Raw genomic sequence first — 15,330 nt, 5'->3', positions numbered from 1 at the left:
TTGCAAAATTGGTCTCTGTTAGAAATTTTTAGTGCCACCTCTTTGCATATCATATTCTCCTAATGAAAAGTCGAAAATTTGGACGAGAAACTTTGCAAAATTGGTCTCTGTTAGAAATTTTTAGTGCCACCTCTTTGCATATCATATTCTCCTAATGAAAAGTCGAAAATTTGGACGAGAAACTTTGCAAAATTGGTCTCTGTTAGAAATTTTTAGTGCCACCTCTTTGCATATCATATTCTCCTAATGAAAAGTCGAAAATTTGGACGAGAAACTTTGCAAAATTGGTCTCTGTTAGAAATTTTTAGTGCCACCTCTTTGCATATCATATTCTCCTAATGAAAAGTCGAAAATTTGGACGAGAAACTTTGCAAAATTGGTCTCTGTTAGAAATTTTTAGTGCCACCTCTTTGCATATCATATTCTCCTAATGAAAAGTCGAAAATTTGGACGAGAAACTTTGCAAAATTGGTCTCTGTTAGAAATTTTTAGTGCCACCTCCTTGCATATCATATTCTCCTAATGAAAAGTCGAAAATTTGGACGAGAAACTTTGCAAAATTGGTCTCTGTTAGAAATTTTTAGTGCCACCTCCTTGCATATCATATTCTCCTAATAAAAAGTCGAAAATTTGGACGAGAAACTTTGAAAAATTGGTCTCTGTTAGAAATTTTTAGTGCCACCTCTTTGCATATCATATTCTCCTAATGAAAAGTCGAAAATTTGGACGAGAAACTTTGCAAAATTGGTCTCTGTTAGAAATTTTTAGTGCCACCTCTTTGCATATCATATTCTCCTAATGAAAAGTCGAAAATTTGGACGAGAAACTTTGCAAAATTGGTCTCTGTTAGAAATTTTTAGTGCCACCTCTTTGCATATCATATTCTCCTAATGAAAAGTCGAAAATTTGGACGAGAAACTTTGCAAAATTGGTCTCTGTTAGAAATTTTTAGTGCCACCTCTTTGCATATCATATTCTCCTAATGAAAAGTCGAAAATTTGGACGAGAAACTTTGCAAAATTGGTCTCTGTTAGAAATTTTTAGTGCCACCTCTTTGCATATCATATTCTCCTAATGAAAAGTCGAAAATTTGGACGAGAAACTTTGCAAAATTGGTCTCTGTTAGAAATTTTTAGTGCCACCTCTTTGCATATCATATTCTCCTAATGAAAAGTCGAAAATTTGGACGAGAAACTTTGCAAAATTGGTCTCTGTTAGAAATTTTTAGTGCCACCTCTTTGCATATCATATTCTCCTAATGAAAAGTCGAAAATTTGGACGAGAAACTTTGCAAAATTGGTCTCTGTTAGAAATTTTTAGTGCCACCTCTTTGCATATCATATTCTCCTAATGAAAAGTCGAAAATTTGGACGAGAAACTTTGCAAAATTGGTCTCTGTTAGAAATTTTTAGTGCCACCTCTTTGCATATCATATTCTCCTAATGAAAAGTCGAAAATTTGGACGAGAAACTTTGCAAAATTGGTCTCTGTTAGAAATTTTTAGTGCCACCTCTTTGCATATCATATTCTCCTAATGAAAAGTCGAAAATTTGGACGAGAAACTTTGCAAAATTGGTCTCTGTTAGAAATTTTTAGTGCCACCTCCTTGCATATCATATTCTCCTAATGAAAAGTCGAAAATTTGGACGAGAAACTTTGAAAAATTGGTCTCTGTTAGAAATTTTTAGTGCCACCTCTTTGCATATCATATTCTCCTAATGAAAAGTCGAAAATTTGGACGAGAAACTTTGCAAAATTGGTCTCTGTTAGAAATTTTTAGTGCCACCTCTTTGCATATCATATTCTCCTAATGAAAAGTCGAAAATTTGGACGAGAAACTTTGCAAAATTGGTCTCTGTTAGAAATTTTTAGTGCCACCTCTTTGCATATCATATTCTCCTAATGAAAAGTCGAAAATTTGGACGAGAAACTTTGCAAAATTGGTCTCTGTTAGAAATTTTTAGTGCCACCTCTTTGCATATCATATTCTCCTAATGAAAAGTCGAAAATTTGGACGAGAAACTTTGCAAAATTGGTCTCTGTTAGAAATTTTTAGTGCCACCTCTTTGCATATCATATTCTCCTAATGAAAAGTCGAAAATTTGGACGAGAAACTTTGCAAAATTGGTCTCTGTTAGAAATTTTTAGTGCCACCTCTTTGCATATCATATTCTCCTAATGAAAAGTCGAAAATTTGGACGAGAAACTTTGCAAAATTGGTCTCTGTTAGAAATTTTTAGTGCCACCTCTTTGCATATCATATTCTCCTAATGAAAAGTCGAAAATTTGGACGAGAAACTTTGCAAAATTGGTCTCTGTTAGAAATTTTTAGTGCCACCTCCTTGCATATCATATTCTCCTAATAAAAAGTCGAAAATTTGGACGAGAAACTTTGAAAAATTGGTCTCTGTTAGAAATTTTTAGTGCCACCTCTTTGCATATCATATTCTCCTAATGAAAAGTCGAAAATTTGGACGAGAAACTTTGCAAAATTGGTCTCTGTTAGAAATTTTTAGTGCCACCTCTTTGCATATCATATTCTCCTAATGAAAAGTCGAAAATTTGGACGAGAAACTTTGCAAAATTGGTCTCTGTTAGAAATTTTTAGTGCCACCTCTTTGCATATCATATTCTCCTAATGAAAAGTCGAAAATTTGGACGAGAAACTTTGAAAAATTGGTCTCTGTTAGAAATTTTTAGTGCCACCTCTTTGCATATCATATTCTCCTAATGAAAAGTCGAAAATTTGGTCGAGAAACTTTGCAAAATTGGTCTCTGTTAGAAATTTTTAGTGCCACCTCTTTGCATATCATATTCTCCTAATGAAAAGTCGAAAATTTGGACGAGAAACTTTGAAAAATTGGTCTCTGTTAGAAATTTTTAGTGCCACCTCTTTGCATATCATATTCTCCTAATGAAAAGTCGAAAATTTGGACGAGAAACTTTGAAAAATTGGTCTCTGTTAGAAATTTTTAGTGCCACCTCTTTGCATATCATATTCTCCTAATGAAAAGTCGAAAATTTGGACGAGAAACTTTGCAAAATTGGTCTCTGTTAGAAATTTTTAGTGCCACCTCTTTGCATATCATATTCTCCTAATGAAAAGTCGAAAATTTGGACGAGAAACTTTGCAAAATTGGTCTCTGTTAGAAATTTTTAGTGCCACCTCTTTGCATATCATATTCTCCTAATGAAAAGTCGAAAATTTGGACGAGAAACTTTGCAAAATTGGTCTCTGTTAGAAATTTTTAGTGCCACCTCTTTGCATATCATATTCTCCTAATGAAAAGTCGAAAATTTGGACGAGAAACTTTGCAAAATTGGTCTCTGTTAGAAATTTTTAGTGCCACCTCTTTGCATATCATATTCTCCTAATGAAAAGTCGAAAATTTGGACGAGAAACTTTGCAAAATTGGTCTCTGTTAGAAATTTTTAGTGCCACCTCTTTGCATATCATATTCTCCTAATGAAAAGTCGAAAATTTGGACGAGAAACTTTGCAAAATTGGTCTCTGTTAGAAATTTTTAGTGCCACCTCCTTGCATATCATATTCTCCTAATGAAAAGTCGAAAATTTGGACGAGAAACTTTGCAAAATTGGTCTCCGTTAGAAATTTTTAGTGCCACCTCCTTGCATATCATATTCTCCTAATAAAAAGTCGAAAATTTGGACGAGAAACTTTGAAAAATTGGTCTCTGTTAGAAATTTTTAGTGCCACCTCTTTGCATATCATATTCTCCTAATGAAAAGTCGAAAATTTGGACGAGAAACTTTGCAAAATTGGTCTCTGTTAGAAATTTTTAGTGCCACCTCTTTGCATATCATATTCTCCTAATGAAAAGTCGAAAATTTGGACGAGAAACTTTGCAAAATTGGTCTCTGTTAGAAATTTTTAGTGCCACCTCTTTGCATATCATATTCTCCTAATGAAAAGTCGAAAATTTGGACGAGAAACTTTGCAAAATTGGTCTCTGTTAGAAATTTTTAGTGCCACCTCTTTGCATATCATATTCTCCTAATGAAAAGTCGAAAATTTGGACGAGAAACTTTGCAAAATTGGTCTCTGTTAGAAATTTTTAGTGCCACCTCTTTGCATATCATATTCTCCTAATGAAAAGTCGAAAATTTGGACGAGAAACTTTGCAAAATTGGTCTCTGTTAGAAATTTTTAGTGCCACCTCTTTGCATATCATTTTCTCCTAATGAAAAGTCGAAAATTTGGACGAGAAACTTTGCAAAATTGGTCTCTGTTAGAAATTTTTAGTGCCACCTCTTTGCATATCATATTCTCCTAATGAAAAGTCGAAAATTTGGACGAGAAACTTTGCAAAATTGGTCTCTGTTAGAAATTTTTAGTGCCACCTCTTTGCATATCATATTCTCCTAATGAAAAGTCGAAAATTTGGACGAGAAACTTTGCAAAATTGGTCTCTGTTAGAAATTTTTAGTGCCACCTCTTTGCATATCATATTCTCCTAATGAAAAGTCGAAAATTTGGACGAGAAACTTTGAAAAATTGGTCTCTGTTAGAAATTTTTAGTGCCACCTCTTTGCATATCATATTCTCCTAATGAAAAGTCGAAAATTTGGACGAGAAACTTTGCAAAATTGGTCTCTGTTAGAAATTTTTAGTGCCACCTCTTTGCATATCATATTCTCCTAATGAAAAGTCGAAAATTTGGACGAGAAACTTTGCAAAATTGGTCTCTGTTAGAAATTTTTAGTGCCACCTCTTTGCATATCATATTCTCCTAATGAAAAGTCGAAAATTTGGACGAGAAACTTTGCAAAATTGGTCTCTGTTAGAAATTTTTAGTGCCACCTCTTTGCATATCATATTCTCCTAATGAAAAGTCGAAAATTTGGACGAGATAACTTTGCAAAATTGGTCTCTGTTAGAAATTTTTAGTGCCACCTCTTTGCATATCATATTCTCCTAATGAAAAGTCGAAAATTTGGACGAGAAACTTTGCAAAATTGGTCTCTGTTAGAAATTTTTAGTGCCACCTCTTTGCATATCATATTCTCCTAATGAAAAGTCGAAAATTTGGACGAGAAACTTTGCAAAATTGGTCTCTGTTAGAAATTTTTAGTGCCACCTCTTTGCATATCATATTCTCCTAATGAAAAGTCGAAAATTTGGACGAGAAACTTTGCAAAATTGGTCTCTGTTAGAAATTTTTAGTGCCACCTCTTTGCATATCATATTCTCCTAATGAAAAGTCGAAAATTTGGACGAGAAACTTTGCAAAATTGGTCTCTGTTAGAAATTTTTAGTGCCACCTCTTTGCATATCATATTCTCCTAATGAAAAGTCGAAAATTTGGACGAGAAACTTTGCAAAATTGGTCTCTGTTAGAAATTTTTAGTGCCACCTCTTTGCATATCATATTCTCCTAATGAAAAGTCGAAAATTTGGACGAGAAACTTTGCAAAATTGGTCTCTGTTAGAAATTTTTAGTGCCACCTCTTTGCATATCATATTCTCCTAATGAAAAGTCGAAAATTTGGACGAGAAACTTTGCAAAATTGGTCTCTGTTAGAAATTTTTAGTGCCACCTCTTTGCATATCATATTCTCCTAATGAAAAGTCGAAAATTTGGACGAGAAACTTTGAAAAATTGGTCTCTGTTAGAAATTTTTAGTGCCACCTCTTTGCATATCATATTCTCCTAATGAAAAGTCGAAAATTTGGACGAGAAACTTTGCAAAATTGGTCTCTGTTAGAAATTTTTAGTGCCACCTCTTTGCATATCATATTCTCCTAATGAAAAGTCGAAAATTTGGACGAGAAACTTTGCAAAATTGGTCTCTGTTAGAAATTTTTAGTGCCACCTCTTTGCATATCATATTCTCCTAATGAAAAGTCGAAAATTTGGACGAGAAACTTTGCAAAATTGGTCTCTGTTAGAAATTTTTAGTGCCACCTCTTTGCATATCATATTCTCCTAATGAAAAGTCGAAAATTTGGACGAGAAACTTTGCAAAATTGGTCTCTGTTAGAAATTTTTAGTGCCACCTCTTTGCATATCATATTCTCCTAATGAAAAGTCGAAAATTTGGACGAGAAACTTTGCAAAATTGGTCTCTGTTAGAAATTTTTAGTGCCACCTCTTTGCATATCATATTCTCCTAATGAAAAGTCGAAAATTTGGACGAGAAACTTTGCAAAATTGGTCTCTGTTAGAAATTTTTAGTGCCACCTCTTTGCATATCATATTCTCCTAATGAAAAGTCGAAAATTTGGACGAGAAACTTTGCAAAATTGGTCTCTGTTAGAAATTTTTAGTGCCACCTCCTTGCATATCATATTCTCCTAATGAAAAGTCGAAAATTTGGACGAGAAACTTTGCAAAATTGGTCTCTGTTAGAAATTTTTAGTGCCACCTCTTTGCATATCATATTCTCCTAATGAAAAGTCGAAAATTTGGACGAGAAACTTTGCAAAATTGGTCTCTGTTAGAAATTTTTAGTGCCACCTATTTGCATATCATATTCTCCTAATGAAAAGTCGAAAATTTGGACGAGAAACTTTGCAAAATTGGTCTCTGTTAGAAATTTTTAGTGCCACCTCTTTGCATATCATATTCTCCTAATGAAAAGTCGAAAATTTGGACGAGAAACTTTGAAAAATTGGTCTCTGTTAGAAATTTTTAGTGCCACCTCTTTGCATATCATATTCTCCTAATGAAAAGTCGAAAATTTGGACGAGAAACTTTGCAAAATTGGTCTCTGTTAGAAATTTTTAGTGCCACCTCTTTGCATATCATATTCTCCTAATGAAAAGTCGAAAATTTGGACGAGAAACTTTGCAAAATTGGTCTCTGTTAGAAATTTTTAGTGCCACCTCTTTGCATATCATATTCTCCTAATGAAAAGTCGAAAATTTGGACGAGAAACTTTGCAAAATTGGTCTCTGTTAGAAATTTTTAGTGCCACCTCTTTGCATATCATATTCTCCTAATGAAAAGTCGAAAATTTGGACGAGAAACTTTGCAAAATTGGTCTCTGTTAGAAATTTTTAGTGCCACCTCTTTGCATATCATATTCTCCTAATGAAAAGTCGAAAATTTGGACGAGAAACTTTGCAAAATTGGTCTCCGTTAGAAATTTTTAGTGCCACCTCTTTGCATATCATATTCTCCTAATGAAAAGTCGAAAATTTGGACGAGAAACTTTGCAAAATTGGTCTCTGTTAGAAATTTTTAGTGCCACCTCTTTGCATATCATATTCTCCTAATGAAAAGTCGAAAATTTGGACGAGAAACTTTGCAAAATTGGTCTCTTTTAGAAATTTTTAGTGCCACCTCTTTGCATATCATATTCTCCTAATGAAAAGTCGAAAATTTGGACGAGAAACTTTGCAAAATTGGTCTCTGTTAGAAATTTTTAGTGCCACCTCTTTGCATATCATATTCTCCTAATGAAAAGTCGAAAATTTGGACGAGAAACTTTGAAAAATTGGTCTCTGTTAGAAATTTTTAGTGCCACCTCTTTGCATATCATATTCTCCTAATGAAAAGTCGAAAATTTGGACGAGAAACTTTGCAAAATTGGTCTCTGTTAGAAATTTTTAGTGCCACCTCTTTGCATATCATATTCTCCTAATGAAAAGTCGAAAATTTGGACGAGAAACTTTGCAAAATTGGTCTCTGTTAGAAATTTTTAGTGCCACCTCTTTGCATATCATATTCTCCTAATGAAAAGTCGAAAATTTGGACGAGAAACTTTGCAAAATTGGTTTCTGTTAGAAATTTTTAGTGCCACCTCTTTGCATATCATATTCTCCTAATGAAAAGTCGAAAATTTGGACGAGAAACTTTGCAAAATTGGTCTCTGTTAGAAATTTTTAGTGCCACCTCTTTGCATATCATATTCTCCTAATGAAAAGTCGAAAATTTGGACGAGAAACTTTGCAAAATTGGTCTCTGTTAGAAATTTTTAGTGCCACCTCTTTGCATATCATATTCTCCTAATGAAAAGTCGAAAATTTGGACGAGAAACTTTGCAAAATTGGTCTCTGTTAGAAATTTTTAGTGCCACCTCTTTGCATATCATATTCTCCTAATGAAAAGTCGAAAATTTGGACGAGAAACTTTGCAAAATTGGTCTCTGTTAGAAATTTTTAGTGCCACCTACTTGCATATCATATTCTCCTAATGAAAAGTCGAAAATTTGGACGAGAAACTTTGCAAAATTGGTCTCTGTTAGAAATTTTTCGTACCACCTCTTTGCATATCATATTCTCCTAATGAAAAGTCGAAAATTTGGACGAGAAACTTTGAAAAATTGGTCTCTGTTAGAAATTTTTAGTGCCACCTCTTTGCATATCATATTCTCCTAATGAAAAGTCGAAAATTTGGACGAGAAACTTTGAAAAATTGGTCTCTGTTAGAAATTTTTAGTGCCACCTCTTTGCATATCATATTCTCCTAATGAAAAGTCGAAAATTTGGACGAGAAACTTTGCAAAATTGGTCTCTGTTAGAAATTTTTAGTGCCACCTCTTTGCATATCATATTCTCCTAATGAAAAGTCGAAAATTTGGACGAGAAACTTTGCAAAATTGGTCTCTGTTAGAAATTTTTAGTGCCACCTCTTTGCATATCATATTCTCCTAATGAAAAGTCGAAAATTTGGACGAGAAACTTTGCAAAATTGGTCTCTGTTAGAAATTTTTAGTGCCACCTCTTTGCATATCATATTCTCCTAATGAAAAGTCGAAAATTTGGACGAGAAACTTTGCAAAATTGGTCTCTGTTAGAAATTTTTAGTGCCACCTCTTTGCATATCATATTCTCCTAATGAAAAGTCGAAAATTTGGACGAGAAACTTTGCAAAATTGGTCTCTGTTAGAAATTTTTAGTGCCACCTCTTTGCATATCATATTCTCCTAATGAAAAGTCGAAAATTTGGACGAGAAACTTTGCAAAATTGGTCTCTGTTAGAAATTTTTAGTGCCACCTCTTTGCATATCATATTCTCCTAATGAAAAGTCGAAAATTTGGACGAGAAACTTTGCAAAATTGGTCTCTGTTAGAAATTTTTAGTGCCACCTCCTTGCATATCATATTCTCCTAATGAAAAGTCGAAAATTTGGACGAGAAACTTTGCAAAATTGGTCTCTGTTAGAAATTTTTAGTGCCACCTCTTTGCATATCATATTCTCCTAATGAAAAGTCGAAAATTTGGACGAGAAACTTTGCAAAATTGGTCTCTGTTAGAAATTTTTAGTGCCACCTCCTTGCATATCATATTCTCCTAATGAAAAGTCGAAAATTTGGACGAGAAACTTTGCAAAATTGGTCTCTGTTAGAAATTTTTAGTGCCACCTCCTTGCATATCATATTCTCCTAATGAAAAATCGAAAATTTGGACGAGAAACTTTGAAAAATTGGTCTCTGTTAGAAATTTTTAGTGCCACCTCTTTGCATATCATATTCTCCTAATGAAAAGTCGAAAATTTGGACGAGAAACTTTGCAAAATTGGTCTCTGTTAGAAATTTTTAGTGCCACCTCTTTGCATATCATATTCTCCTAATGAAAAGTCGAAAATTTGGACGAGAAACTTTGCAAAATTGGTCTCTGTTAGAAATTTTTAGTGCCACCTCTTTGCATATCATATTCTCCTAATGAAAAGTCGAAAATTTGGACGAGAAACTTTGCAAAATTGGTCTCTGTTAGAAATTTTTAGTGCCACCTCCTTGCATATCATATTCTCCTAATGAAAAGTCGAAAATTTGGACGAGAAACTTTGCAAAATTGGTCTCTGTTAGAAATTTTTAGTGCCACCTCTTTGCATATCATATTCTCCTAATGAAAAGTCGAAAATTTGGACGAGAAACTTTGCAAAATTGGTCTCTGTTAGAAATTTTTAGTGCCACTTCCTTGCATATCATATTCTCCTAATGAAAAGTCGAAAATTTGGACGAGAAACTTTGCAAAATTGGTCTCTGTTAGAAATTTTTCGTACCACCTCTTTGCATATCATATTCTCCTAATGAAAAGTCGAAAATTTGGACGAGAAACTTTGAAAAATTGGTCTCTGTTAGAAATTTTTAGTGCCACCTCTTTGCATATCATATTCTCCTAATGAAAAGTCGAAAATTTGGACGAGAAACTTTGAAAAATTGGTCTCTGTTAGAAATTTTTAGTGCCACCTCTTTGCATATCATATTCTCCTAATGAAAAGTCGAAAATTTGGACGAGAAACTTTGCAAAATTGGTCTCTGTTAGAAATTTTTAGTGCCACCTCTTTGCATATCATATTCTCCTAATGAAAAGTCGAAAATTTGGACGAGAAACTTTGCAAAATTGGTCTCTGTTAGAAATTTTTAGTGCCACCTCTTTGCATATCATATTCTCCTAATGAAAAGTCGAAAATTTGGACGAGAAACTTTGCAAAATTGGTCTCTGTTAGAAATTTTTAGTGCCACCTCTTTGCATATCATATTCTCCTAATGAAAAGTCGAAAATTTGGACGAGAAACTTTGCAAAATTGGTCTCTGTTAGAAATTTTTAGTGCCACCTCTTTGCATATCATATTCTCCTAATGAAAAGTCGAAAATTTGGACGAGAAACTTTGCAAAATTGGTCTCTGTTAGAAATTTTTAGTGCCACCTCTTTGCATATCATATTCTCCTAATGAAAAGTCGAAAATTTGGACGAGAAACTTTGCAAAATTGGTCTCTGTTAGAAATTTTTAGTGCCACCTCTTTGCATATCATATTCTCCTAATGAAAAGTCGAAAATTTGGACGAGAAACTTTGCAAAATTGGTCTCTGTTAGAAATTTTTAGTGCCACCTCTTTGCATATCATATTCTCCTAATGAAAAGTCGAAAATTTGGACGAGAAACTTTGCAAAATTGGTCTCTGTTAGAAATTTTTAGTGCCACCTCTTTGCATATCATATTCTCCTAATGAAAAGTCGAAAATTTGGACGAGAAACTTTGCAAAATTGGTCTCTGTTAGAAATTTTTAGTGCCACCTCTTTGCATATCATATTCTCCTAATGAAAAGTCGAAAATTTGGACGAGAAACTTTGCAAAATTGGTCTCTGCTAGAAATTTTTAGTGCCACCTCTTTGCATATCATATTCTCCTAATGAAAAGTCGAAAATTTGGACGAGAAACTTTGCAAAATTGGTTTCTGTTAGAAATTTTTAGTGCCACCTCTTTGCATATCATATTCTCCTAATGAAAAGTCGAAAATTTGGACGAGAAACTTTGCAAAATTGGTCTCTGTTAGAAATTTTTAGTGCCACCTCTTTGCATATCATATTCTCCTAATGAAAAGTCGAAAATTTGGACGAGAAACTTTGCAAAATTGGTCTCTGTTAGAAATTTTTAGTGCCACCTCTTTGCATATCATATTCTCCTAATGAAAAGTCGAAAATTTGGACGAGAAACTTTGCAAAATTGGTCTCTGTTAGAAATTTTTAGTGCCACCTCTTTGCATATCATATTCTCCTAATGAAAAGTCGAAAATTTGGACGAGAAACTTTGCAAAATTGGTCTCTGTTAGAAATTTTTAGTGCCACCTCTTTGCATATCATATTCTCCTAATGAAAAGTCGAAAATTTGGACGAGAAACTTTGCAAAATTGGTCTTTGTTAGAAATTTTTAGTGCCACCTCCTTGCATATCATATTCTCCTAATGAAAAGTCGAAAATTTGGACGAGAAACTTTGCAAAATTGGTCTCTGTTAGAAATTTTTAGTGCCACCTCTTTGCATATCATATTCTCCTAATGAAAAGTCGAAAATTTGGACGAGAAACTTTGAAAAATTGGTCTCTGTTAGAAATTTTTAGTGCCACCTCTTTGCATATCATATTCTCCTAATGAAAAGTCGAAAATTTGGACGAGAAACTTTGCAAAATTGGTCTCTGTTAGAAATTTTTAGTGCCACCTCTTTGCATATCATATTCTCCTAATGAAAAGTCGAAAATTTGGACGAGAAACTTTGCAAAATTCGTCTCTGTTAGAAATTTTTAGTGCCACCTCTTTGCATATCATATTCTCCTAATGAAAAGTCGAAAATTTGGACGAGAAACTTTGCAAAATTGGTCTCTGTTAGAAATTTTTAGTGCCACCTCTTTGCATATCATATTCTCCTAATGAAAAGTCGAAAATTTGGACGAGAAACTTTGCAAAATTGGTCTCTGTTAGAAATTTTTAGTGCCACCTCCTTGCATATCATATTCTCCTAATGAAAAGTCGAAAATTTGGACGAGAAACTTTGCAAAATTGGTCTCTGTTAGAAATTTTTAGTGCCACCTCTTTGCATATCATATTCTCCTAATGAAAAGTCGAAAATTTGGACGAGAAACTTTGAAAAATTGGTCTCTGTTAGAAATTTTTAGTGCCACCTCTTTGCATATCATATTCTCCTAATGAAAAGTCGAAAATTTGGACGAGAAACTTTGCAAAATTGGTCTCTGTTAGAAATTTTTAGTGCCACCTCTTTGCATATCATATTCTCCTAATGAAAAGTCGAAAATTTGGACGAGAAACTTTGCAAAATTCGTCTCTGTTAGAAATTTTTAGTGCCACCTCTTTGCATATCATATTCTCCTAATGAAAAGTCGAAAATTTGGACGAGAAACTTTGCAAAATTGGTCTCTGTTAGAAATTTTTAGTGCCACCTCTTTGCATATCATATTCTCCTAATGAAAAGTCGAAAATTTGGACGAGAAACTTTGCAAAATTGGTCTCTGTTAGAAATTTTTAGTGCCACCTCCTTGCATATCATATTCTCCTAATGAAAAGTCGAAAATTTGGACGAGAAACTTTGCAAAATTGGTCTCTGTTAGAAATTTTTAGTGCCACCTCCTTGCATATCATATTCTCCTAATGAAAAGTCGAAAATTTGGACGAGAAACTTTGAAAAATTGGTCTCTGTTAGAAATTTTTAGTGCCACCTCTTTGCATATCATATTCTCCTAATGAAAAGTCGAAAATTTGGACGAAAAACTTTGAAAAATTGGTCTCTGTTAGAAATTTTTAGTGCCACCTCCTTGCATATTATATTCTCCTAATGAAAAGTCGAAAATTGGGAGGTGAAGCTTTGCAAAATTGGTCTCTGTTAGAAATTTTTAGTGCCACCTCTTTGCATATCATATTCTCCTAATGAAATATCGAAAATTTTATGCAATTATCTTTAATGTTATAATTTTTTTTTGTTCTGTGTTTCCCCTTCTGTAGAATTATATTCTACTAATCAGAAATCGCAAAATTGCATAAAAATTCTGGCTGGCTATCCGAAAATTTTAAATCTTGGAGTTCTTGGAATAATTTTTCATGTTATCCCTTTATGTTTTATATTCGCCTAATGTGTAATTGAAATTTCAGCAACGTTTTTACCAAATTTTTCAATTTTGTAACAGGAGAATATAATCATAAAGAAGATGGCATGAATAATTTTTCCAAGATTTCCGCAATTCATAATTTTGTGCCTTTGGCAGAAATTTTCGATTATATTTTACAATTTTGTATTAGGAGAATATAATTCTATTAGAGGTATCTCACAGAAGTAATTTTCTGGAATTCTTTGTACTTACCTTTACCCGTACTTACCATTATAACGTTCTATTTTCGGGACCTATATATATATATATTTTTTTTTTTCAACAGTTTACTTAATTCTAGATTAATTTAATGAAAATGATGTTTTACTTACCTTTTATATTTTGATTTCTTTATTAACTTTTTTGAGAAATCAAACATTTCTCGATTATTTTTTTCATTTTGTGGTGGTTTTGCGAAGAAAAAATTTTTCTCAATTAATTAATTATATTTTTTGTAAAAATTAAAATTTCAATAATATTTCGTGAGGAAATGTTGGTATTAGCAAATAATGATAAATCTGAAAAGATATATAAATAATTTCTCGCATATCATATTCTCCTAATGAAAAATCGGAATTTAAAGCTAGATACTTTTATTTTTTCAAAAAATTTTAAATATTACCTCTTCCAGAATTATATTTTGGATATTCTCCTGATCAAAAATCGCAAAATTGATCAAAAAAACTTGCTGACTATCCGAAAATTTTAAGTCTTAGAATTCTAGGAAAAATTTTATATACTACCTTTTTATGTTTTATATTCTCATAATTCATAATCGAAATTTCAGACAATAAAATTTTTGCCTGGAATTTACGATTTTGTAGCAGAGGAATATAATTGTAAAAGAAGTAGTATGTAAAATTGTTCCAAGATTTTCATAACTTAAAACTTTGTGCCATGAACAAAAATTTTTGACTGTATTTTACGATTTTGTATGAGGAAAATATTGCTTTACAGCAATTGACATTTTGATCAATTTTTAAACATTTCTTTTAATGTCATTTTGTGATTGACTATTATATTCAACTCAACTGTCTCATTTAAATATTCTATAAAGTCAAATTGATTATATTTATTCAGAAATAAATAAAAATTTTAACTTTATTATAATATTTAAATTTATATGTAAACTGCTCTATAAAAAATTTTGTATGTCTCTTCATCTAGAATTGTATTATCATAATATAAAGACAAAATTTTTAGCTAGAATCATTAAAACTTAATTTTTCGGAAAATTCTACCTGCTGCCTATTTATTAGTCATATACTCCTATTGCAAATTCAAAATTTTAGTTACTAATTACTGAATTCTTAATTTTTCGAATTATTTCACATGTCATTTCCTCTCTGATTTTATTCTCCTACAGAATCAATGTTTTTCCGAAATATTTCTCAATTCTGAATTTTTTCAAAATGTTTTACATTTTCCCTAATTATATTCTTTTAATATAAAATCGAAATTTTAGTTGATAATTTTTTTGGAGAGGATTCTTGAAGGAAGTATGTTTACTGGCTTTTCACTATCATTTTTTTCATAAACAAATCAAAGATTCTAATGATAATAATTTTTGTTCAATTTTAATTAGAATTTTGTGTATCTTGAGCATAATTTTAGAAAAAAAGAAGAATAAATAGTGATAGAAAGATAAAATAAAATCAATACCATCTCTAGAGTGCAAATGAAACATATAATAAAGATAAAGAAAGTATACATTAGAAAAAAATAGAAATGAAATAAGAATTGATTATTAGTACCATCTTTTGAATACCAAATACATTTTTCCAAAGATAAGATATTAGAAAAAAATTAAGGATAAGCGCCATCTATTAAATACCAAAAATATTTTTTTAAAAATATTCAAAAGATGCCGTTTATTTTTAATTCTTATTTTATCTTACTTTGTTTAGGAGAAATACCTTTAGCACTTAAAAGATAACGATGATGATGAATTTTTATAGAATCTATTTTTCCCCTACTATTTATTC

The sequence above is a fragment of the Apis florea genome, unplaced genomic scaffold (genome assembly GCF_048593485.1).
Source record: "Apis florea isolate Af1SG1 unplaced genomic scaffold, ASM4859348v1 contig_3375_pilon, whole genome shotgun sequence".
Classification (NCBI taxonomy): domain Eukaryota; kingdom Metazoa; phylum Arthropoda; class Insecta; order Hymenoptera; family Apidae; genus Apis; species Apis florea.
Note: the sequence above shows the minus strand (reverse complement) of the source record.